At 41.7% G+C, this 27,071-nt stretch overlaps 1 long non-coding RNA gene across 2 annotated transcripts in view; it reads left to right on the plus strand.

Annotated features, from left to right (window-relative positions):
- Window positions 1–27,071, plus strand: part of LOC311444322 — a 201,007-nt gene that overhangs the window by 9,783 nt on the left and 164,153 nt on the right. Inside the window, exon 1 of one of the 2 annotated variants that reach the window (XR_014697815.1) lies at window positions 16,682–16,959. The exons of the other annotated variant lie outside the window; for it this stretch is intronic. This is a non-coding gene — a long non-coding RNA (uncharacterized lncRNA). Of the gene's footprint in view, window positions 1–16,681; window positions 16,960–27,071 lie in introns of those variants that run through there. 2 annotated transcript variants of the gene reach the window in all.

The raw sequence follows: 27,071 nt of genomic DNA on the forward strand, positions 1-27,071 counted from the left end.
AAGTAATTTCCCTTTTTGATATTAAGGGGTTACGCTAGTATTAAAATCCTAGAAACTGATTGCTGAAGTCTGAAGACTTCATTGAATCTCAGACATGTTATTTGAGGATGATTTCTCTCACACAGTCATTCAGGGATGGGGAAGGGGTTTCCCTCAAGAACCCCCAAAGCCCATCTTCTAAATTTAGTGCTCTAGAAGCACATTTGTTTTGTGCTGCATATTTCATTAGAATCCTCAGAGATGCACCAGCACAAGTGGGGAGAGAAACCCCAAGACTGGAAACTGCAGAACAGTAACTCCATTCTGCTCAGTACAGGGAGTGCAATTTATGTGACCCAAGGGAAATGGGTGGGTTCAGAGCTCAGGTTAAGGAAAAAAAAGAGTTCTGTCTTGATGTAAATCATACAGTAAATTAACATCAGCCATGCTATCGTAACACTTTTTCATTAAGAGAATTTAAAATCCAAATGACATAAGCAGGAGGTGAACTTCATTTTCAGATAAAATGCATGTGTAATTCTGTGGTTACATCACTAATCTGATCATTTGCAAAATTAATCTTTAGTTGAGCTGGATATGTTAAGTAAAGGGAATCTGATAGTATGGACCTGCAGTGGTTTAATCCAATTGGAATTGTGTGTGGCTGTAGGTCCGCTCTCCCTGCCAAATGTTCTTATTAGCTTTGATGTGTGTATGACCTGAGGGTCAGGTGGCTGAGCTGATCTAGATCAAGACTTTCATTTTTTTCATTAGTTTCATTAGTGGTTAGTTTTCAGCTGATCAGCTCCTTGAGCTGCTTAATGCTCAGTCACACTCCAGTCACTTCCAGTGAGAGTTTTGATGAATTGACTGTTATGGAAATCCACCCTACTGTTTCCCCTCATGCATTAGAGCTACATCAAGGATAACCTATTCACTTTGGTTTAAACTTGCAGTTAACCTCCTTGAATGTGAGTACAAAAGGCACTGATGCCATAACAAGATCAGCAGTGTACTGAATTCTCAGTAAGGTTGGCTCTCTAGAAAATGAAGAAGGAAAGCTGTATGATGCAGTATCATTGTTTAGAATTCCCTTCAGGCTGACATTACTTACTACTTTTTTTTTTTTTCTCAACTAGCCACAGATCCAGATTTAACCCTTATCTAGTTTTTAATGAAAGTTAGACAGAAGCTCTCGACATGAGAAATCCAACCCGGTTATCAAGCTCCAAGGGAGACAAAGGCAGGAGGCTTTTCTTACCCTAAGACGGACTGAAGTACTGCTGACTGAAAGCTTTTTTGGAAGCCATACAATGAATCATTCCAATGCGTACCTCAATTGAAGGGAAAAATATCTAACAAATCTAACTAGGCAATTTTTCATTAAAGTGTTAGTGAAGCTTGACGTTCTTAGTCTCGTTACTTCTACAACAGAAGTTCTGCTTCTGGCTTAAAGTACCTTTTAAAGGAGAGCTCAACAGCCAATTCCAAATAAATGTACTAGGAAATTTGCTTTTTTTAGAAACCCAAATCTGCAGTCATCTTTTGTGTGATTTTTTTTTTTATACAACAATTCTTAACTGAGTATTACGTACTAGCTGTGCTTTAATGAATAATCATTTTTTCCCCTTATGGACTAGATCTGAGCCCTGAGAGGACCATACAAAAGTGCTTTCACCCGAAACTTAGGTCTGAGTTGTGTTTCAGACCTGAGAGCTATTTAACTGTTAGAGTTAACTATGATGGTGTATTCCCAGAAAAAAAAAAAAAGAAAGAAAAAAAAAAGAAGGGGGAGGTAGAAGCTTGAACTGAACTTAAACTCAGAAGAACTGATTTGAGTTGTGCTTACTTGTTGATTGCTCAGACCATTAAGTTATTATTGAAGGGGATTCCAGGGGCTGGATTTCACTGCCAGCTGCAGTCATTGCATTTCAATGACAGTGAATTCTGCAGTGTTTGAGTGGGACATTCAAGCATCTTTATGTGGTTGAGGTCCTGAAGACAATTTGGCAGAGATTCTCTCACTCAAATCCTAACTATGTATCACTAATAACTTCACTCTGGGGCAGTCTTGGGCATCTGAGAGTGATACAGAAGCACTAATCAGTTTAGTTGCCCTCTTATCAGAGGAAGTAAGTCCTTTGTTAGATCTGGTCATAGGTATCTTATGACAGGGCGTGTATAGTAGAAAACAGGAGGGAATGGAAAAAAAAAAAGGCTGTTGTAAAGCACTGGTGGAAATGTGGATTATCAGTTACCTTACATATACTGAATAGCTTTTACACTCATCATCTTTGCAGATCAAGGGCTGTAACTATGCTTGCCTTGTTGGAGAGTTGCTACATTATTTTCTTCTATGAAAAAACAGGTTTCTGTGTTTGTGGACTGCAGGGTGCTTTCCTGTGCTTGGGTGCTGTTAGAGCATCGTTATTTTCTTCTGCATGCAGTAGGCTAAAATACAGAGATTGCTGCTTTCAGAACAAAAGCTTTGATTTATTGCTCAACACCAGCTACTTACAAATGAAACCACCAACATTACATGAAAGCAAGTAGTTAAAAAACTCTGAGCTGAGGAAGCAATGTACCTGCAAACCTTACTGACCTGGCATCCACTGATAAAGATCTGCACTAGTCTTTTTTCTTTTTAATAAAGCCAAACTTGTGGCTGAAAGAAGCGAGGAGGCTATTTGCTCTCCTCATTCTCTCATGGAGAGAAGGTGGGTATAACTTCCCTTGCTCTTGGAAGCATGAGCCTTCTTGCAGTCACCTGAAGTGGCTCTGGATTAAAAGGGCAAATGAGCTGCAGACTGTCTTGTGCAATAGGGAGCAGAAAGCCAACTGACAGCTGTTGGGGGGAGTCATCATGGCTGCTGAGGAAGGGGAGTTAGTGCACAAACAGGTGGTCCTGCTTCTGTTTAAAGCAGTTCAGAAACTTCAGCAGCCATGGAAAAAACATGTTGGAGCAATATTCTATTTCCAGTTAATGTTATTTGGTATGTTTGTGCTTAAAACAGAATGGCTTGTAATTAGATATCAGGCTCTTTATATGAGGGAGTGAAACAGGAGCTGTAGTGACCAGTTATTACAAACTGTTATGGTTCATGTATGCAATTTGTTGATTCTTATGAAATACTTGGTAAGGCTCTTGACTCTTTGGGTCACAAAAATAAAATTACTTCTTAAAGTGAATTTTATTCACTTAAATTTTTACATTTATTCATTAAATTATTCACATTTATTCATTTAAGTGAATTTTGAATGACTTTTTTTAAATTTTAAAATTATTATTTTTTAAAATAATGATGCTGGAAAAACAGTGGTATTGCTTCAAGTTGCTACCAGATTTTTCAGAGATGTTGCCTTAGATGTGGGAACTTTTTCCTACTGGAGCTGGCCAAGCAGTTAACTGTTTACTAATGTGACTTACTTGGTGCATTATCTATGCAGGCACTACTCCTCCAACAGAGATTCTGGCAGAACCTGCTTTTGCTTTGTTGGAATTGCTAAATGCTTCAGCTATTTCTACTTAATGAGTGGTTGTATGTTCTGTTTAGCCTGAATTTAAGATGTGTTATACCATGTGCATAAGTTTCACCAGATGTGTGATTGATTTTTGGATTGGTCACTTCTGATGAAAATGATCCACTCTTTCTGGCATAACAGTAAGACTGTTTGCTTTTGGACTGTGCTCTAATCTGACCTATTGCCAGAAGGCTATCACTTCTGTCTTGTGAAGATGTTGACAGTTTGGGAATTCATACCTATTAATCATTTTTTAAATCTCACGTGACAGCCTAGTTTATTTCATACAGTCAGGAGAAGCTCCTGCAGAATTCTCTAAATTGTTTTAATTCTGCATGGTTATCTTTTCATGCAGCGTGAAATGTAATGGACTGGAGTTGTGTTGCTTTGGCTGCTAGAGAATAGTGAAAATGCTAGAAAGAACTAAAACTTTGTGGGAGGCTTTGCTGCAGAAGTTTCTAATATTTTGTGGAAAATAAAATATCAGTTCCTATATTCCCTTTGTGATTTTTAGCTCCTTTAAAGTTCATTATTTTTAGACGTTTCTATGAAACCGTTTATAATGTCTGCTGTTTTATTCTTGTTCCTCTGCCTTCCCTACCTGGATTTTGCCTAGTCTACTAATGATGTTTTAAGTGAAGTGTAATCATGTGAATATAGCTGTCACTACAAGCATTAAAAAAACCCTTAAGGTAAGAAAATGAGAAAGCTTGAACTGAAGTTCACAGGTACTCGTGCCTCAGTTGAGTAAAAGGGGGAAAAACAGGAGACGGTGGGAGAGAAGGTTGGGCTTGCAGCAAGGCTATTTATAGGACAAGGAGCGGCTGAGGGAGCTGGGCTTGTTCAGCCTGGAGAAGAGGAGGCTCAGGGGCGACCTTATCGCTCTCTACAGGTACCTTAAAGGAGGCTGTAGCGAGGTGGGGGTTGGTCTGTTCTCCCATGTGCCTGGTGACAGGATGAGGGGGAATGGGCTTAAGTTGAGCCAGGGGAGTTTTAGGTTGGATCTTAGGAAGAACTTCTTCACTGAAAGGGTTGTTAGGCATTGGAATGGGCTGCCCAGGGAAGTGGTGGAGTCACCATCCCTGGAGGTCTTCAAAAGACGTTTAGATGTAGAGCTTAGGGAAATGGTTTAGTGGGGACTGCTAGCGTTAGGTCAGAGGTTGGACTCGATGATCTTGAGGTCTCTTCCAATCTAGAAATTCTGTGATTCTGTAACGTGAAGAATTTTTACCTTATGAGCTCTGTGTCACCATGGGCAAATTTCTGGGCTGAAGGTGTACGTTTGCTCAGAATTATGTGCTGAGGTTATCAAACTGAAGTTCTTTTGTATGATTACGTAATTGTGGATGCTTTTATCTTCATGGCATGGGAGGAATGCCGTTTTTTGAGCTCTCCTAAAGAAAGCTCTCTAACTCAAAATGCTTTACCCTGGCAGTGCCCTTCCTTGAGTTTCTACTGTGTTTTAGTTGCACCTTTTGTCAGATGCCTAATGTTTGTTTAAAGGTGCTGGAAGGCACCCTAAGACCTCTTATAAGTAGAAGGATTTATGGGATGGATGATCTGGGCACTTCTTGTTATAATTCTTATTTGGGTTTTGTTACTGAGTCTGTAAAAATAGTGTTTTTAACAGCAGATTATTGGAGGGTTCAAATTATTGATACTAGTTGAGGGAAAGAAAGCAACATTCTTTCCTTCTGTTTCCAGGGCACTAGAATATTATCTGCCATGCATGATCTTTCATGCTTTTTTTTTTTTTTTTTTTTTTTTTTTTTTTTTTTGTAGGCTGTATGCAATAGGTAGATTTAAGAAATGTAGAGAACTTCTGGGGAAAGTAAGACAGGGAACATCTTTTGAGAACCTTGAGCAAAAGAGAGGGCCAGTGAGAAGCTTTTTAATTGCTGAACATTATAAACATCTTTTTCATGTCTAAAACACAATGTAGGTGAGCTTGATTAGCACTCTTAATTAACTTTAGGTCTATTAACTTTGTAATCGGTCAGATGGAAGCTAAAGATCTCTTTTCCCCAATAGGCTTTTGTTTCTCTTAATAATGTATAGAAAATAGTGTTTGCTGTTTTCCTTAATAGTTTTTTCTTCATAAATTCTCAAAACGAGTTCATGTTGGGTTGCAGTTAACTGCCCAGCAGTCCCCTGACCAGGTCATGAACACAGCAGGCTCTTGGTGATCCATCAGACTGTTGGTCTCTTTCCTGGAAGTGCCTGGGCAAAGCAAGCAGAGATACTTCATGTTCGGATGAAAACATTTTGGCACAGCTGTGCAGATGGGAAAAAGTCCAGCCTGAGGAGCTTTTTTTCATAGAAAATATATTTTTTTCCTAAAAATTAATATTTTTTTCATAGAAAAATTATTATAAGGAAGAAAAAAAAACAAAATCAGTGACACTGCATTGGATTTGGGCCTGAGTAACAGGAGACTGAATGCCTGCAACTCTCCAACTGTCTGAAAGCAGGCAATGCCAAGCTCCTTGTGGCGTGCTGACACAAGAAGGTTGTGTGGCTTTTGTACTTTTTACTTTGACAGCTAAGGGAGGATAATTTAGAATTGGAAGGACCTGCTGGAGCTACACTTGTACCTGGCTTCTTCAACAATCCTCTTCCTCCCCCTGCCTTTGTTTTTGGTTGCCCTATAATGCACTTTATATAATTGTTCTCAAAATCTGTTGATGGTAGAAAGATTGTATAAAGCCAACAAGTGATTATTTTTCCATTCATTTATTTGTAGGTGGTAGAGAAATGCTAATTGGATAAGTTCCAATTAACAGGAATGCAAACTTGAAATAGGATTTCTAGTAGTCTAACCCACTTTAATGATAGGCTTTAAAATCCCAGTGTGTGTTTCTGGAGTACCCCTGGGAGAAAGCACAGCACGGTGATCTACCTTGAATTACTAATTTTGAGGAGTAGGAGGTGGGGATTGGAAGGGTGCAGTGAGAGAAAGGTAAAAATATTTCCTCTTCAGTATTTAAATATATTAGTCTGTATTGGTACTACAGCTGCAGTAATGGCATGTGGCATAGCAGCACTAGTTTGACAAAAACCTGTTACATTAGGACGTTTCACTTTCTAGCACCAATATGCAAAAGACCTATTAGATGGAGTTTGTTCATTCCAGGAGGTTAGCTAGGACCAGCCAGCACCCCGGGAACTTGAGTTACTGGCTGCACTAGGTTTTTGTAGGTTTCAAAATGCAGCTCCCAGTGCACTGCCAGGTTGGGGCAGTCTGTGATCTGAGACGGTGGAGTGGGACAGGCTTCTGCCCTGCCTCCTCTTACTACATCAGTCTGTCTCTTCAGCAGATTTTATGCCCGGGCTGTTTATAGGCAGTCCCACATCAAGAATCAGATAGACCTCATGCCTATGCTTCCCAGTGTGGAGGTGTCACTCCTCCTCCTACAGTCAGGTAGCTGCAACATTGTCTGCTTGATCCTGAGAGCTAATGATGAATGAAACTAGTCTCATCTTGATAATGTCAGAGCCTTTTTTTTTTTTTTTTTTTTTTTTCCCCTGAGGAAAGATACAATTGGCTGAAGGAACTTGACAAGTCCAAATGAAGTTTTTAGTTTGGGGCTTAATTAATAGAGGCCAAGTACATTGATATCAGGGTCAAATAGTTGTGTATGCACACAGAAAGAATAGGGTCGACTCTCCTTTTGGATCACTATAGGGTGAATCTGGTCAATCAGTGACAATCTCTAAAAAAGACAGTAAGCATATTAACTGATATGTGATGTGATCTCTGGTATTTAATAGCAGCTTTTCCCCAAACCTCAGTTCTTGAAGTGAGATGACAGGTAAAACAATCGTTTTAAGTTGCTTTGAAAAAAAAAATCATCACTGACAACATTGCTGGTCAGGCATCGTAGACAAGTTATAGTACAAATGGTCTACATAAGAAAGTGATTTATTTATTTATTTTTTCCCTTTGCAATTCCTCAGAGTACTCTGAGGAAGTTTTTACGTCTGGTAGCTGGCCCCTGGATGCATTTCAGGGTAACCTTCAGGGCTGAACTGTTTTCCTGTATGAACAGGGGAAAGAAGCTTTTGATGACAGTGCATCCCATTATGCTGTTAGTAGGACTGTCACAACAATGACAGTTAAGATATCAGATTATCAATTTCATGGCTGCCAAGCCAGTTGTGAACCCTGATTTACACAGACCCTGTATCATGTGAAACACTGTGCCAAGGGTGGTCTTGAGGGGCAGGGGATATTTCCACGCTTCGTGTTGCCTGAGGGAGTAGAGCTCTGCCATAAAGGCAATTTTGTGGCTTTGTTCTGTGGAAGGTTGGAACTTTTCTGAGAACTTTGGGGTAGGGAAGGGGAGTGACTCTTATGGACGTACTTCCTTCCATAGTTCAAGGTTTCCAACTGTTCCAAGATGGAAATATGTATTTTTTCTCACTTTCTCAGCCCTTCTCTCCAAGTAGCATTATTTACATCAAGTAAAAGAAGTGTAGTGAAAACATCAGAGAAGAGAGACTGTGTGTATGTGTTCAGTTATAGAAGTTGACTGCGGTGTGGGAGTTTTACTTTCAGTCCCTTGTTAATCAGAACAGGGACTGAATAGGACAGTCCCCTTGGTATGGATGAGCCATTCTGATTTCACTTGAAATCTAACCCTTGGATTTTTCTTTTTACATTCCCTGCCCACTTTCTCCCCTCCCCACCTTCTTTTCCCAATCCAATTATGACTTAGAAGGTGTTTGCTTGATTTTCAGCTATTTTTCTCTCAGGAAACTACTGACCAACTGATCGAAAAATGGGGGTAGGACTCAAAGATGGCTTACCTTTGGTTCTAAGCTTCTTCTTTCAAAGCAACAGATTCTTGTTGATAGTGATCATTCACCTCAGGCATTTGGGCACACACTTGTTGATTAGGTCCAAGTCTCTCACCCTGTAGCACTGCAGTTTTCATAATGTTTCATATTATTCCTGTCCCCTTTGACATCATCAAGGGCTATATGTGTGGACTAGGTATAGCTTACAGACCTTTGTTTCTAAGAAATCACTGTGATGCAAAAGTAAATAGTGCTGAATGCGAGGGCACTATGTAAATAAGCATTGGAGGTTGTTTGAATATGCGTGGAGACACTGCCATATGAAAAAGAATAGGGATAAGCTCTGCAAAACATTAAGGTTACAGCAATTCAGTTGTATTTAAAAAAAAATCAAGGAAGTATGGGCATAACGGATACAATAATATGGTGCAATGGCTTTGTTGAATTTACACGTTTTTGGTTGTACAGCTACTGTAGCGAAGTTTATCTAGATTATTTCATCAGGGAAAATAATTCATTCTGTTTTAATGTAACTGTAAGTCATGTTAGATAGACATGAAACAGAGTTACTAAACAATGGCAAAATATGTAAATCAATTCAGTTTACTAAGTGGGGAATATTCCTTGGTGTTCCAATTCTGGTTGTAACCTCCTACAGCTCTGATAATCTCTGTTAATGTGATGTTTATATTAGACTAGCTATCAGTTAATGTATCTTTTCATTGAAGAGAAATCCTTCTCACGTACGTATAGTCAGTCGTATGTGCTCATCTGAGTCAGCCCTGACTACTAAATCAGTAGTCTGACTGAGGAGCTTCAGGACATGCTACAGAAGATTTCCCACAAATGTCTTGGACAATGGAATCTTTGAAGGAGCTCTTAATAATAGTAAAATGAAAAAAAAAAAAGTGAGCTGTGCTTGCAGTCAATGAGGGATGGAGAGGTAGGTTTGTAATGAGCTGTCTTGTAATTATCTAGCAGATAACTTTGTCTTTAATTCAGTATCTGAGAGAATCACTTCTCTAAGTATAGTGCACATACTATTTGTATAAAGCTAATACATAAGGGAGAATGTTGCAAGTCCAAAATAATCCAGGTTTTTGATAACATTGTGAGTTAGTACTGTAAACTTAATGACTTGTGTAAGAATCAAGAAATAGCTCAAAGTAGCTAAAACTTGATAAATATCATTGTTTTTTTCTACTGTTACACCTGATTCTGTTTGGACATTTTTCCATTTGGAAGAGATGGTGCTAGAAGTTTGTGGAATCATCAAACATTCATTTTGAAATTTCAAGAGAATTTTTGCATGAAATCACTGGCTTACATCTCTTGATTTGTATTAAACCGGGAAAGCGAGCCATTGCTGTGAATTGCAGCATTGGTGCACCTAAAGGCTCACGGTCCTTTATCTTTTCTGTAAGGAGAGACTGACCGCTTTGGACCCTATTTTTCTTTAACTAAATAAAATGTTAAATGTGTATTTTTTTCCAATGGGAGCAGGTTGTTTCTTAGCTCAACTGATTGATACGTTATTTTTCTGCCCCCCTTTTTTTTTTTTTTTGGGGGGGGGGAGAGGAGGGAAGAAGCAGGATTTGTTCAAAGGTCAGGTGTCCTTTAGATTGTCTTTTTAGCTAATGGATGTCTGAGTTTGCAAATTAAATCCCATATCTTATAAAGCTAAATATAGAGGTGGGGCAGAACAGCTAATTTTGGATGCTGTGTTGTTTTTTCCTCTAACATGAGCTATGATGTAATAGTGTGATTGAGATTAAGAGTAGTTTGTGGCCATTTGAAATGCGTTTCTCCTTTAAAACTTGGACTGCAAGAGCAGCCCTTTATTTTTCCCTTCTGGGAGATTAAAGGACTCTTTAAAAAGGCTTTAGCTTTGATTTTTAAATGTGGCTTTTCTCGTTTTGCTGAAAAAAAATCAGGATTGAAGATCCAATCAGTCTGAAAAAAATTACTTTTTACTCTTGCATGGAATTATTTCGTATTATCTGTTCCTTCACCTGCCATTTTGAAAAATGCTAATTTACCACGATGTGGAAATGACATTGGTAATTCAGCTGCTCACTGACTAACTGTTGCTGAGGCATTCTTTCTTTTTCTTGTTAGAAGAGGGTCTACTAAAAGACAAAAAGATTAAAATTAATTATCAAGAAAATAGGTTTCAGACATCACTGGCTAGAGGTAAATGTGGCTTTCAGGAGGCAAGAAAGTTAAGTGTAAAGGGCACCTCTTGTCTTGTGGCATTCATTTACTTCATGATGGCAGCTTTGCATATATGCTACTGGTACCCTGTGAATCTTCTGAACAACACTGGCTTGCTTCCTTTTGATAAATATAGTTATCCTTATCTGTTTGTTTTGTTTTGTTTGTTTGTTTGTTTTTCTTCTCCTCTATTTCAAAATTAGTTAGATCTGCTGGATGCAGTCTCTCCCTTTTCTTGATCAGCATCATAGTACTGTGGATGACGATCCCTTTCTGGGATGAGTTTGATATCATATATGGAAGTTGTGTAGTCCCTCTACTTCCCCTGATATGCAAGACTTGTCCGTCTTCCAAACATCATATATCACAAATAAACCATGATAGAAGATGCCTCTATGAACTTTCAGGGTTTATGACCCATGGGAAAAACAGACTCGGGTAAACCTCTGGCAAACTAGCTTGAACAATTTACAACATACTGCACCTCACAGTAGTATTCTATATCTATATCTGCTTTCCTTATTACCCAGAGGGTATGCTCACTTTGGGACCTATTCTCTAATAGCTCTCCCCTTTAGGTGTTACACCTGAAAATTTGTGATTTCACCTTTTAGGTGGGCTTTCTGCTGTGGATAATTTGGCTGCTGTATCATTTTAGGATCTGAGAAAACAATCTCATGACCTGATCTTATGATTTTGGGTGACATATACTGAATGGCTTTTTTCTGACTATGTTTGCAGTAAATGGCTGAAATGTTTTCGCTTCAGTTTTATAAAACATAATAGATATATAAGCATGCTGTGAAAATACCTTCATAGTGAGCAGAGAGAAATCAACTGATCTAAAGGTTTCCTTCTGCACATTGAGAGTCTCACTGACCACATAAATGAAAGGGAGAAGTCACGAGAAAATGAATGGGCTGTTGTAACTGTCTGTCTTCTCTATGGATATAGCTCCAGGAACAAGGTTCAGATTTTGATTTCAGCAGCAGTTTAATTCTATATAAGCATTCAGTGTTAAGAAAAGTGTGATATCCAAATAATTACCTATAAGATGCCTTCTGGGGCTATGGGCATTAGTAAGGGTCTTAATTTCTAGGTTCTCTAGGCAGGAATCTTACAAGGCTGTTGATGGGTTGCCCTGCTATGTACTGTTATGTAGATGGTGATGATATGGATACCACATAGGCTTGGAGTCAGAGAAGAGATTTTTGGCTGATTACGAAATGCTGGTGATAGCCAGGAATTGTTAGAGGATGTTGAAGAGAAGAGGAATGAAAGTGCTAATTTTCTCCTGCAGATAATCCGTGTTAGAGGGGAACTTAATCAAAGTGTCATTACTTTAATGAAATTCTCATATAAAATGCAGGGCGCTTGATATAATTTATCTAAATTAATTACTTTGCTTCTAAAAGGAAGTTGTATGACAAATTATTTGTTCTGCCTATTCATCCATTCTTTATCAGACCTTTTCCTACCCTGATGCAACATAAGGAGCAGAAACAGCCTTTTCATGGTGCTGAGTAGATTAATTTACATTGATCCCAGGCTAATAGATGAGTTATTCACCCAAGACAGCACTCAATATTTTTAATAACAATATTTTCTGTGCTGAAATTAATGATCATTTTCCAAGTAAGCAAAACATAAAGTATTTGTTTATTTAATTATTTAGATTTTAGACTCCAGAACTATTGTCAGTCAAAAAACAAAAGGAATTTTGTGTGCATAACAAATACACATAAATCTCAGGTAACATTTTGCACTCGGGTTATGAACAAGAAACTCTTAAGGGTTCGGGTTATAAATTTCATTTAATTGCATTGCAAATTTATTTATATATATAAAAAAAAAGATGTATTAGAAGAACAGCATCTGCATACAGTTAGAGTAAATGAAAACAAAAGCCACAGTGACTGGATGAATCAGCTTGAATCACAGAATCACACAGAATCACAGAATTTCTAGGTTGGAAGAGACCTCAAGGTCATCGAGTCCAACCTCTGACCTAACGCTAACAGTCCCCACTAAACCATTTCCCTAAGCTCTACATCTAAACGTCTTTTAAAGACCTCCAGGGATGGTGACTCCACCACTTCCCTGGGCAGCCTGTTCCAGTGCCTCACAACCCTTTCAGTAAAGAAGTTCTTCCTAACATCTAACCTAAAACTCCCCTGGCGCAACTTTAGCCCATTCCCCCTCGTCCTGTCACCAGGCACGTGGGAGAACAGACCAACCCCCACCTCGCTACAGCCTCCCTTGAGGTACCCATAGAGAGCGATAAGGTCGCCCCTGAGCCTCCTCTTCTCCAGGCTGAACAAGCCCAGCTCCCTCAGCCGCTCCTCGTAGGACTTGTTCTCCAGGCCCCTCACCAGCTTCATTGCCCTTCTCTGCACCCGCTCAAGCACCTCCATGTCCTTCTTGTAGCGAGGGGCCCAAAACTGAACACAGTACTCGAGGTGCGGCCTCACCAGAGCTGAGTACAGGGGGACGATCACCTCCCTAGCCCTGCTGGTCACACTGTTCCTGATACAAGCCAGGATGCCGTTGGCCTTCTTGGCCACGTGAGCACACTGCTGGCTCATATTCAGCCGACTATCCACCATCACTCCCAGGTCCTTCTCTGCCTGGCAGCTCTCCAACCATTCCTCTCCCAGCCTGTAGCTCTGCTTGGGGTTATTGCGCCCCAGGTGCAGGACCCGGCACTTGGCCTTGTTGAACTTCATGCAGTTGACCTCAGCCCATCAGTGCAGCCTATCCAGATCCTCCTGCAGAGCTTTCCTACCCTCAAGCAGATTGACACACGCACCTAACTTGGTGTCATCTGCGAACTTACTGAGGGTGCACTCGATCCCCTCATCCAGATCAGCGATGAAGATATTAAAGAGGACCGGCCCCAGCACTGAGCCCTGGGGGACGCCACTAGTGACTGGCCTCCAACTGGACTTGGCTCCATTCACCACGACTCTTTGGGCCCAGCTATCCAGCCAGTTTCTAACCCAACGAAGTGTGCGCCAGTCCAAGCCAAGAGCAGCCAGTTTCTTGAGGAGAATGCTGTGGGAGACGGTGTCAAAAGCCTTGCTGAAGTCAAGGTAGACCACATCCACAGCCTTTCCCTCGTCCAAACAGCGCGTCACTTTGTCATAGAAGGAGATCAGGTTCGTCAGGCATGCCCTGCCTTTCATAAAGCCATGCTGACTGGGCCTGATCGCCTGCTTCCCCTGCAAGTGCTGCATGATGACTCTCAGGAGGATCTGCTCCATGAGCTTTCCTGGCACTGAGGTCAAACTGACAGGCCTGTAGTTTCCCGGGTCTGCCCTCCGGCCCTTCTTGTAGATGGGCGTCACATTTGATAGCCGCCAGTCGATTGGGACCTCCCCCGATAGCCAGGACTGCTGATAAATGATGGATAGTGGCTTGGCCAGCTCCTCTGCTAGTTCTCTCAGTACCCTTGGGTGGATCCCATCCGGCCCCATTGACTTGTGCACATCTAAGTGCCGTAGTAGGTCACCAACCAGTTCCTCATGGATAGTGAGGGCCACATCCTGCTCCCCATCCCCTTCCACCAGCTCAGGGTACTGAGTATCCAGAGAACAACCGGTATTGCCGCTAAAGACTGAGGCAAAGAAGGCATTGAGCACCTCCGCCTTTTCCTCATCTCTTGTAACTAAGTTTCCCCCCGCATCCAGTAAAGGATGGAGATTCTCCTTAGTCCTCCTTTTTGTGTTGATGTATTTATAGAAACGTTTTTTGTTATCTTTAACGGCAGTAGCCAGATTGAGCTCCAGATGAGCTTTGGCCTTCCTAATTTTGTCCCTGCACAGCCTCGCTACTTCTTTAAACTCCTCCTTAGTGGCCTGCCCACTTTTCCAAAGCTTATAAACCCTCTTTTTTCTCCTAAGATCAAGCCACAATTCTCTGTTGAGCCAGGCCGGTCTTCTTCCCCGCCAGCTCGTCTTTGGGCACGTGGGGTCAGACCGTTCCTGCGCCATTAAGACTTCCCTCTTGAAGAGCGCCCAGCCTTCCTGGACCCCTCTGCCCTTCAGAACCGCCTCCCAAGGGACTCCACCAACCAGTGTCCTGAGCATCTCGAAGTCAGCCCTCCGAAAGTCCAGTACAGCGGTTTTACTGGTCCCCTTCCTGGCCTCGCCAAGAATAGTGAACTCCACCATTGCGTGGTCACTCTGCCCGAGACAGCTCCCGACGATCACGTCCTCCACCAGTCCTTCTCTGTTTGTGAAGAGAAGGTCTAGCGGGGCACCTCCCCTGGTAGGCTCACTAACCAGCTGCGTCAGGAAGCTATCTTCCACGCTCTCCAGAAACCTCCTAGACTGCTTTCTCAGGGCTGTGTTGTGCTTCCAGGATATGTCAGGGAAGTTGAAGTCCCCCACGAGTACAAGAGCTGATGATTTTGCAACCTCTGTCAGCTGCCTGTAGAATTCCTCATCCGTCTCCTCATCCTGGTTCGGCGGTCTATAGCAGACCCCGACCAGGACACTAGCCTTGTTGTCCCTGCCGATCCTAACCCAAAGGGACTCGACCTTGTCATTCCCAACCTCGAGTTCTACAACCTCGAAAGACTCTCTAATATAGAGAGCCACAACACCACCCCTTCTATGCTGCCTGTCCCTTCTATAGAGCTTATAGCCAGGCATTGCAGCACTCCAGTCATGAGACTGGTCCCACCACGTCTCTGTGATGGCAACCAAGTCGTAGCCTGCCTGCCGCACGATGGCTTCCAGCTCCTCCTGTTTGTTACCCATGCTGCATGCATTGGTGTAGATGCACTTCAGCTGGGCCATTGCCTTATCCTCCGGCCTTGCCATTGTTCCCCCTGGCACAGCCCCAACAATCCTAGCCTCAGCCCCATCCCCCTTCCTACCTAGTTTAAAGCCCTCTCAATGAGCCCTGCCAGTTCCTGGCCCAGGATCCTTTTTCCCCTAAAAGATAGGGACCCGTCTGCGGCCATCAGGCCAGGTGCTGAGTAAAGTGCCCCATGATCAAAAAACCCAAGATTTCTGCGTTGGCACCAGCCCCGGAGCCACGTGTTTAACAGGTGGGCTTTCCGTGTCCTCTCTGAACCCCTCCCTGCCACCGTAGGGATGGACGAAAACACCACCTGCACTCCTGCTCCATCCACTAACCAACCCAGTCCCCTAAAGTCCCTTTTGATAGCCTTGAGGCTTCTCTCTTCGATGTTATCACTGCCCGCCTGGACTATCAAAAGGGGGTAATAGAGGGGCGTACCAGGTTAGGAAGCTTCCTGGCAACATCCCTGACCCTGGCCCCAGGGAGACAGCAGACTTCCCTACGGGTAGGGTCAGGCCGACAAATAGGGCCCTCTGTTCCCCTAAGAATCGAGTCACCAACAACAATAACCCTCCTGTCTTTCTTGGTGGAGGCAGTCCTGAGGCGCGGAGTCGACCTCCTCGCCCCAGGCATCCTCCTGGGAACATTTGCTACCTCTTCCTCACACACCGGCCTCTCAATCTCTAGGGCCTCAAACCTGTTGTGTAAGGGCACCTGGGAAGGTGGGGCCGGAAGGGGAGAGCATCGCCTGCGATGTCGAGCAGGGACCTGTTTCCATTCCTCCTCAGCTCCCAGATCCCCTCCCTCTGCCCGACGGGGACAGGGCAGGGGGTCCGCCCCCATTTGGGGAGTCTCACCTCGGCACCTCCCCTTGAGGCCCTGCAGGGAGTTACTCCAGAAGTCTATCTCCCGCTCACACTCCCTGATGGCCCTCAACCTCTCCACCTCCTCCTTGAGCTCCGCCACCATGCGGACCAGGTCATCCACCTGCTCGCACCTCACACACGCAGTTTCTCTGCCTCCCGCCGATGGCAGCAACAGGCTCAGACACTCCCTGCATCCGGTGACCTGAACTGCGGCATTTTTTAACGGGTAGTCGGTCTGCGTGTGTACCGACTTTCTGGAGAGCGCGCCGTGCCTGGTGGCGACCATTATCGCCTAGTTACGGCTGTTGTTAACGAGGTGTTGTTTGTGTGTAGGGGGAGCGCTCTGCCCTGCCTGCGCGCCCTGCCTGCGCGAACTGCCGCGCCACTCCCTTCTGACGCGCCACGCCCTGTTTGCCCGCCCTGTTTGCCCGCCCTGGTCGCCGCGCTCCCTAGGGGCAGCTTTTGAACGGCTGGGGAGGGGGCGCTGCTGGCTCCGCCTTCGCCTCGTCAGCCTCCCTCACGAGGGCTGCCGGGTCCTGGCGGCTCCCTCAAGTAGGCTCGATGCCGGAAAAAATTAGCCCTGCCTGGCCCGATCCCCCGCTCCGCTGCAGAACGCGTCTGCCCCGGAGCCGATCGCCTGAATGATCGCCTAAATGAAGTTATTTCCATGTTGGTCAAGATGTATGAATGCTTAGTAGAAGCTGTATTTTAAACTTTACTACATACAAACCTGTTTTAAAGAAGTTGTGAGACATCACCTGAAGGACAGGTGAGCGGCTGGGCATTAATCATGGAAGTTAACCTCTCTGCAGAAGAAGAGGCTGTAGTAAAGCTTTATACAACTATTTTATATATATTTTTTAATAGGTTTTATATAGTTTCTTTATATATATAGTTTCTTATTTAAGTTTTCTTATATAGTTTCTTTCTATAGTTGTATAGTTTTTTATATAGTTTCTGTGCCATTTATTGTCCAATACTGCTGGAAGATTGGTTTCTTCAAACTCCTACCCCAAATCCATGATAACTTACTGTTTTTTACTCACCCAACATGGGGCTCAAGGAATTTGAGGTAAGGATGATAGTTGAGAGAAGTAAAGGACAAAACATGGACTGGATTTTTTCTTTAAGAATGCAATACTTGTGAAGAATTTAAGAAAGCAGCAATTGTGAAGAATGTGTTTCATATTAGTGTGGTGAAGGGATGAGGGGTGGTGTGTGTGTAAATTGTCCACCTCATTGGTGTTGTGATGATGTTATGTTTATTTTGGTGTGGGAAATTCTTTTTCTATGTAAGTGAAGTCTGTGAAGATTGTGATGATTGTAAAGTAAGAGTATATAGTGATTATTCTTAAATATGCTTTTCATAGAGGCAAGGGGTGAAATGTAGCAGGTTTACGTGGCAAGGTCTTGGTAGCAGAGGGCCATTGGAGTGGCTTCTGTGAAAAGAATCTAGAAGCTGCCCCATGTTTGGTAAGGGTCCTGCTGCTGACCAGAGCCAAACCAATAAGTGATGTTGTTTGTGCCTCTGTGAGAGCATATTTAAGACGGGAGAAAAAAAAAAAAGGGAGGGGAGAGAAATGCTGTGCCACACAGCAGCTGGGAGAGTGAGAGGCGTGAGGAACAGTCTTGCAGGTGCCAAGGTCAGTGTAGAAGGAGGGGGAGAGGTGCTCCAGGCGCTGGAGGAGAAGTTCCCTGCGGCCTGTGGTGAGGCCCATGGTGAAGCAAGATGTCCCCCTGCAGCCCATGGAGTACCACGGTGGAGGAGGGTTCTGCGCTGCAGCCCCACTGCCACAGTTACCACTGTGGACACCCTCTCAGCAAGAACCAGAGGGAGTGCCTGAGTGGATGTCTCCACAGTAACAGACACCACTTTGTGGGGTACTCATGTTCATAAAACTCCATTGAATGTCAAAGGAACAATTGGGAATGACTGTAGTGTATTGCTGCTAGGATGATCAAGTACAACTTTGACTGGATTGTTTGTTTTGCCGGGGATAACTGATGCCAATTATAATGGACAAATCCAAGCTATGGCTTGGACACTGTCTCCACCATTGTCAATACCAAAGGGAGCTAGAATTGCTCAATTGATTCTTTTCCGAGCAGTAGTCTGCAGGACTTGGTTCAAGAACAGCTCCAACGAGGACATATTGTTCTGACAAACAGCCTATGGAATTCACCAGTGTTTGTTATCAAAAAGAAGAGTGGGAAATGGGGATTAATGCGTGATTTGTGACGAATCAATGCAGTGATCGAGGACATGGGCCCCTTGCCGCTGGAAACAAACAAACAAAAAAGAGAGAAAAGAAAAAAAAAAAAAAGAAAAAAGGAAAAAAATAAAACTAGTACCTTTGAATACTGTATTGGACTCACAGTATGCTGTAGGTGTTGCTCAGCGTATTGAGAGGACGCATTTGAAACACATCCCAAAGGAAAACTTGTTTCTAAAATTTAAGGAGCTGTTATTTTTGGTAGAGTAGTGAGTGCACCTGTATTGTATTATTCACATGCAGAGCCACCATGTTACCTGGTATTTTTGCAGAGGGTAACGCATGTGCTGACCAGCTAACTAATATGACCCTGACTGCCCTGGTGTTAGAGCAAGCACAGTTATACCATACACTTTCTCTCATGCTATTTGGGTGACAGCTGTGGCGGGTGAAATTAGTTGCTAAGTCCAGGCTCACTTCCATGTTGCTTTTGCAATGCTAGGCATCCCAAAGGAACTAAAACTTGACAGTGGCCCCGCCTATGGTAGTCACTCCCTTCAAACCTTTGTTCGAACTTGGGGTGTCTGACACATCACAGGAATTCCTCATTCCTCCATGGGTCAAGCCATTGTAGAGCGCACACATCACACCTTGAAAGCACTGCTAAATAAACAAAAAGGGGGAGACACCCAGGAAACACCACAGAACAGGTTGGGAAAGGCACTTTACGTAATCAGTCACCTATCATTACCCGTTCCTCACGAAGAGGTACCGCCCATAGTAAAACATTACAAAAGTATGAATTCCACACTGTCATGGGTGCCACAATCAGAGCAGGCCTTAGTGATGGTAAAAAAAAAAAATTAAATACAGGTCTTTGGGAGGGACCCCAGCCTCTAATAACTTGGGGTCGAGGGTATGCTTGTGTCTCCACAGGTCACGGACCAAGATGGGTACCAGCAAGGGGAGTAAGGCGAGTAAGGGGAGTTGGCCTCCTCCTCACAATTGCAGCTGTCATCAGTTATTGCCAGCCCTGGGTCTCCGTCCAACCATGCCACAACATCTGGGTCACCCTCACCAATGTGACGTGACAAGAAGCAATGTGCCTGTCCTTGGCTAGTGATAATGACCCGTTTATGACATGTCTGGTAGGGAACCCGGCAGATAACAAAGATTGGACTGTTTACTTACCGCAAGTGCCCCTAGAGCCACAGGAATTAGATATCCTGGGAAGTGTAACAGCAACACCACGTGTGAGGTTTAATTGCTCAGGCAAAAACCAAACCATGAAACAAATTGTCAATGCCACGCTTGCTCCTTATTGCAATGCATCTCTTTGGTGTAATTATACAAAGCTATAATAGCATAATTCCTTGCACCAGGAGCTGCTCTGCTCGGCTGTGGGATTGACTGTGGAGCGGACGCCCATAGGTGCACCCCAAGCATTTTCCTTGGAGGGGTCTCCACTCTCAGCCATTCGCTGCGGGAGTAGACGAGGACCTTCTGAAGCCACGGACAAATTATTTCAAGTGATATTTTCCTGTGGTATGAATGAGAAGTGCAAGAGGCCTCTTTACGTGATTGTGCTGTGCGAGTGAGATGCAGCATTGCTGTGAAGCAACAACCCTAGCGCCTAGTGGCTTGTTGACTGATGTATATTCTAGTAGGCACACTACTTTGCAATTGTAATTCTGCTTGTGATTTTCACCCTGTTGCTTATTGTACTTTGCTCATTGCAATGTCTATGGTGCTTGATAGAAAAATCTATAGAAAGTGTTTGGTTGGTTGAAAATAAAAAAGGGGGAATTGTGGGAAAGGAATTCACAGGTGGTTTTGCGCTGTTTCACGCATCCCTGAATTAGAGATAATGAGGAAATAAGCAGTAGAAACAAAAACTTGAGCAAGGTCGAGATAAATTAACTTGGCTACAGTGTTAAAGGTGAGCTTTGGGCAGTGGCCAATTGCTGTCTGGCTTGAGGCTGGTGTCTGAGGGTCTCTAACCAATTGTATGATAGATTCAGGCACTCGGACAGCGCATGGGGCTACGGGGAATGTATACGTAGTGGTGAAAAATGGCAATAAAGGTCTCCTGTTCAAGAGCCATCAGGAGTCCGTGTCTTTCACCACTTCAATATATCACCCAGATCACTGCTGCACAGAGAGTAATCTTCTCAGCAGAGTTTATCTAATCCAGATGCAATGCTGCTGTAGTATAGATATTATATGTGCCAAATCTTTTAGAGTTAGCTTAAATATCTTGAACTGTGCCCTTACGTACAAAGGCCTCTGCAATGCAACAAATGGAAGGAGGGTTCAGCATCATTTTCTTTTAAACAGGCCAGAGGTATCCATCAAAATGGTCTTAATTTTGATTGGAGTAATGTGAATTAAAAAAAAAAAAAGAGAGAAACTGAAATACACGTATTTTCAGTGTTACCTACTAAGCTGTTTCAAAACTTACCAAAATTGTTTTGCTGGCTATTTTTTTTGGCATATCCACTTTATCTGGGAAGCTTGAAGCAAACTACAAGATAGCTTATTTTCTCATTCCATTGGCTTTGAAAATTTGAGCTCTTATCAGAATGTTCTGTTCTTGTTCAGCCTATGTTTGGGAACCTGCCGAACTTTGCTTTCTGTAGGTTTCATGAGCTCTTGATACAGAAAATGGAAAATGAGTTTTTTGTGTGTGTCTAGAATGTGCTAATGCTCCCAGAAACAGGGAGCTGGGGAAATTTTTCTGGCACAAACCAAGTCAGCCTGGTGGCTGCTGCATAGCTTCATTAGTAGGCAGGCCAGTGAAAACAATGGTTTTTGTAGTTTGTTGAATGAACATGTCTTTGGACGTGCACAAGTCCTATAAAGAAAATGCAAGCCTTTAACTGCAATGTTTGTTTTTCATGTTTTGTAGATAGTGTCTGTATAGTCGAGGACTAAATCAGGTGGGTTTCTGCTTGTTCTGCTGAACAAGGAAGTAGAGCGCAGTGAGCTGTAATAGATAATCTTCAATGAGTCAGCCTAATTTCAGCTCCGGATTTAAATTTGAGGATATCTGGAAGAGTCTAGATAAGCATCTGAACTTTCACTGATGATTTGAACTGTTTGAAGTTTACTTGTTGGTAGCTGGAGGACCCTATCTTATTTTCTTTTTTATCTGTGTGAGATTTGATTTTTTTCCATGCAATTGCCTTTGCTTGTTATTTCAATTTGGCAATAGCAGCCTGCTGCCTGACTGCTCCTAAAGTGCTCTAAACAAGGTGGGGAAGGCCATCTCAGGTATGCAAGTAAAAACAAAGGTCAAACTGACATTACTGGGTATGCTGGAAGAATGTGACAAGCACAAATTATTTCAACTTTGCATAAGGAACCTTCCAGGCAGACATTATTAGCAGCTGTCAATCTCCCTAGTTTTTATTAGTCACTATTTTTTTGACAAATGTGAATTAAAGTGGACACTGAAGCATCCTGAAATCACCCTTTGGCTTTCTTCTGAGACTTGAATGGAGCCGGAGTTATGCAGGTGGCTCTGACAGCTGCACTCAGCAATAGATTCTAGTTTTATGCCCACAGAAACTAGGTTAATCCACTGCTTCTGGCATCAGGGGCTGCAAGAAGCTCTATGAAAACACATTTGTGCACTGAAATGCTGTTTTACTTCCCACTGTTGCAAAGTATTTAGTAAGATTTTCTTCTTTCTTAGTGATTGTTAGTGCTAATACTTACCTTTATTTTTGCTCTGCTCTTTACTTCAAAACCTGAATTTGCTGAAATAAATCTATTTTGAGTAAGTGTGTTTTTGGCAAATGGAGTCAATGTACATTTGTAATGATTAGCTATATGTCTGAACTTGTATCATTTAGTTCTATTAGGGAAAAAAAATAATGAAATCAGTCTTGTTTGTCTTTTTTTTTTTTTTTTTTTTGTTAATATTTATAAGTGGCTAGCACAATTACTTACCAGGCAACTTAGTCTTCTAGAACTCTTTGGTACTTTGTTAATGTAGATTAAAAAAAAAAAAAGAAAAAAAGAAAATAAGAAAGAAAAAACGAAGAAGAAGAAAAAAGAAAAAACGCAGCTGAGTTGAAATGGGAAAATCTTTTCATCTTTCATTTGTCACTTAATTTAGATAACATCTCAGCTGTGTCTCTGTGAAGCCAGAAAAAAATTCCAATCTGTACCATAGACTGCAAACTGCTCATGGCTTGTGTCACCTGTTGTCTGGTCATTAACAAGAGAGGGCTGTGATTTCAGAGGAGGTGTGCTTCACAGATGTTCTACAGATTTATAAATTGAAAGCAAGCAAAATCCACATCTAATGCAGTAAACATAAGATTTATGGTCCTTATAATTAAATGCCCAAGTTGCTTCATAGGGCGTAAGTGCCACCATTGCTTCATGTGACTTCAGTGCACTGCCTGTTTTGCTATAGTTTTCTGGAATATTGACATTTCCTGTTACCCATCTGTACACTAGAAATGAGTATTTCATCTGCTGATACTGCACTTATAAATGTGTTTAACTTATGACCCAACCTTTTTTTTTTTTTTTTGCTTGTACCAGTTTCATTTTGTATAAAAGCCACTTTGAAGTACAAGTCATCCACTGAGTTTTTTCTTGGTTCATAGTGGTAGATGAAGACGATGAGATTCACAGACACTATCAATATATGTGCAAGAGCCTAGATCTCATTTCACTCTTTTCTTATTTTTGTACAAGTATTGATTTGTAGTTACACAACGGAAAATCCAAAGGAAAAGTGCAATTTCTTCACTTCTAAAAGTGAGTAAAGAGCTTGGGTAAGCTAAGTATCTATTTTGAGGTCTGATGGGTCTGTTTGTTTCCACTCAAGGTAAATGTAGTTTTAGCTTAAAACATGTGAATAGCAGAAAGTCAAAAATAACTTGCACAGTAACGGGTGCTGATTAAGCTCACAAAGAGACACAGGCATTATTCTTAAGTTATTAACTTTCTGACACAGTTTAAATTGCCATAAATTAAATCTACATGAATGGTTAACAAAAACGTTCTGTTATGATAACTTGGTAGAAGGAAATTTAAGTTAAAGGTAACGTCTTAAACAGAGATGAGTTTATGAAATTCCTTATCTTTGAATGTGCAAATTCCCTGTGTATTTGGGTCACCCTTGTGCGAGCAAGCATCACTGCAGTAATTAAATCAGTCTGCAATGCCTCTCTTTATTGGTTTGAGGAGACAGTCTGTTTGGGATTATCCTTTTCTTTCTGCATTTATGGGCTCCTGAGAAAAAACACTGAAAGGCAAGCGGGGGGATGGGAATTTGGTAGGGTGGAAAGAATGCTATTTTATATGTATTAATATGTATTAATATGTATGGCTGGTTTCTATGAGACCGACTTGCTCCACAAATGTGATCTGAGTGCTACAGTGGAATTTTACCTAAGAAGAAGTTTCCATGCCTTGTGCAAGTGGAGGAAACCTTTAATAGCTATATATGACATTGAGATAGAGGACTTGAGCAATTCTTATTTAATCCAAAGCAACAATGGAAATGTATTTTTGGAGTTTTGGGTGGTGGACTAGCTCAGTTAAGAGTGCATAATGGGCTTATTACAATTTGTGAGCTCTAGTATAGGATACAGATACTGCTTAGTATGAATATGCCTCTTAAATCTGTTGTGCGTGTATAGAAAGCAGGTGGACTGATTCAGCAGAAACATAACCATAGGGAGACAAAGGTTTTCCTTTGTGTGCACATCATTGAGAACTTATTTATCAGGTGTGGAGACTTGAATGCAGGTCCTCTTGCCTTTGCAGAGTTTTTCCAGGAGATTGTCCCTGTGTCTACCTTCTCTCCCTTTCCTCTCCCCTTTATTTTTTTATCTGTCCTAGTGCAAAGCAAGAGGAAGTTGATATCAGACTGGCATCGTTCTCGTTCACCCAGGTGACTCCTTCATCAGGGTGAGCTGATTTGAAGGAGTTAGAGTTGCTGAAGTTTTGACGCTTCCAAGTGGCATACTTTCAAACTCTCTTTAAGGTGTATGCTTTGATGCCTTTTGGCCAGCCTAACCATCTTGTGGCAAAAGGGCATTCCTGTATGTTCCTGTATGGCTAAAAGGTACAGCTGTACTTTCACTTCATAAGAAGGTTTATTTTTTTCCTTAGTAAATGTGAATGAGACTTGACATTTATATTTCTTCTGTATTTGTGTAAATTTAATGAAAGGAATAAAGTTTGGAGTTTTATTGTCGAAGTCAAGCTGCTATCATCCGTTTATTCAAGGTGGAGAGAGGAATGCTAAGTATTAACATGGGCAGTAGGAACAAGTGAAAGCAGAGACTGAAATATTCATGTGGTCTATTTCTGTGTACACTTGTTTTTTGTCACGCATTTGGCTTTGTAACTTACAGTTAATGTGTTTGAAGAGGAAGAGGTATAAAGAGAAATACTGTCTGGAAAAGCTACCAAAAGAGAACATTTGTATTCTCATTTGCAGTTGAGCAAAAAATGGTGGGGAACTCCAAAAGATATTATCTTATATTGTAACATCATGCTGAGTTAGATCTGTTCATGAGCATTTTCCACATTCCAGTAGATGCTTTTACTGACAACACATAAGAAAATGATGGCCAAGGTTGTGTTAGATTTAGGACACTTGGATGAAAAGTTGTAGATTTGGGACACTTAGACCTGAGTTTTTGAGTATTTCCAACTCAAAGCATATCAAAGAGAAGATACACAGCACTAAGAGTCAGGCGTCTGTAAGTGGGTCACTCCCCTCACTGTCATTGCTTCTGTTGTGGGAACTGTGATGGCCCTCTTGTTCAAGTGTTCTTGTAGCAGTCTGCAGGGGCATCAGATTTTCTTAGTCTTCAATACTCAATTATTCATTTTGGGTCTGACTGGCTTCGGAGATCATGAATAAAAATGATCAGAATAGCTTTCTTGACTTAAAATACGAGGAAGAAATGTGTATGCTGTGGGTGTCTGACATTAGTGACTAGTATCATTGGGTTCTTGAGAAAAGGAGTTAATACAAGTTGCAGTGTACTTACTGTTGAAATTGTTTACAGCAAGCATTGTGTCAGTGTTTAGGCACACTTGTGACAAGGCTGCAACTGCAGGATCATAGGATGCTTTCTGTTGGAAGAGTCAAAACAGGGCCCGTGTCAAATGTAGACATGAAAACAATCTAATGCAAGACAGTGAATGGCTTTCAACTTTTACTTCAGTCAAATATGTTACTGTAAAGCATGTTATAAAGGTTGTGAAAAGTTATTTAAGGTAGTTAGGGTTATTTAAGCTTACATTATAAAGCCTACTGCTTTCTTTGGCATTCCAGAAAGCCTAAGACATGTTGAATGAGTTTGTAGTTGGAGCATCAAAAGCAGGATACCAGCTATTGATGCATGGATTTGTTTAAAAAGTTAATATAGTCATGAAAACCGTATTTTTTTTTTTTTTAGAAGTATATTTTTGAATGTGTGTGTGTGCTAATCTCTGTTTTTGGCCTTGATTGGAACCTCTAAGTAACTAAATGTGAGAGAAGCTTGGGTTCTGCTTTAAAACTTGCTTACTTGAAGCTCTAGTCTGTGCACATACAAAGCATCAGACTGAGGTGCAGGAGGTGTGGGTGGACCACAAATTGTGCAGGCATTCCCTTCTGTCCCATTGCAGAAACAGATGGATGAATGAGGTAATCTACCTAGCTGGACTCCAGTAACAGCCTCTTCACTGGCCTGGGGTTCAAAAAGCTGCTTGCTGCTATGACAACAGGATGCTGAATTTTTTGTCATTTTAGTTCACGATTCTGTGTTATCTAACAGGTGAAGCTGAAATTCCTTATTTCCTGAAATAAGGAAAGTATGTGTGTAGGGTGTTTGAAGAATCTCTATAGTAACTAGATATACTTAAATTATATACAGTGAAATAAATTATGAAAATGTGTTTGGTAACATAGGTGTTATAACCAGTGTAAACTGTTATTACACGTTAGTGCTGTCTTCTATTATATGGAGAGCATATTCTAATAATGCAAGGAATTAATTCATGAAGTGCAGCCACTGAATTGCAAAGAAGGCATTAAACAATCTCAGATTTTTTGGTGTTGTGAAGTTTCAGTATTGAAATTTAATAGCTTCAGATGTATGTATAGATAACTTGTTTAGTACTGTTTTTGCAGCTCAGTCAACAGATAAAACCTAAGTGAAAGTTTTTTCTATTAACACCCACTCCCACCAAAAACTAACCGTACACTTTCTTCAGATTAATCTTCTGATCAGTTCACATAAGTACTTCTCTATTATCTGATAGAAGAAGGTACCCACTAGAATTAATGAGATTATTTTTGCTTTGATTGTATTCCATCTGCCTTCAGTTTTTTTATATTTTGAACATATATATGTGTGTATATGTATATTTGAAAGAAGTATATCCAGATTGTGTACTACCAGCTGCCTTTTAGATAAATTGGAAATCAATCAAATGTATTTGGCAGAAGTTAATGCATTTAATCTTTCAGTTCAGACATTTCAGTTCAGACATCCCATGGATAGTGTTGGGATAAATGTTGCCATGATTTCCTCTTGTCTCTAGTGAATTCTTTCATAACCATCCCCAGCTTCTGAAGTTGTTGTGTGAATCTGTGCTGTTCTGTTTCCGTGGATTACAAATGCTTTAAAATTCAACAGAATGT

This window comes from Aythya ferina (assembly GCF_964211825.1).
Source record: "Aythya ferina genome assembly, chromosome: 14".
NCBI classification, from domain to species: Eukaryota; Metazoa; Chordata; class Aves; order Anseriformes; family Anatidae; genus Aythya; species Aythya ferina.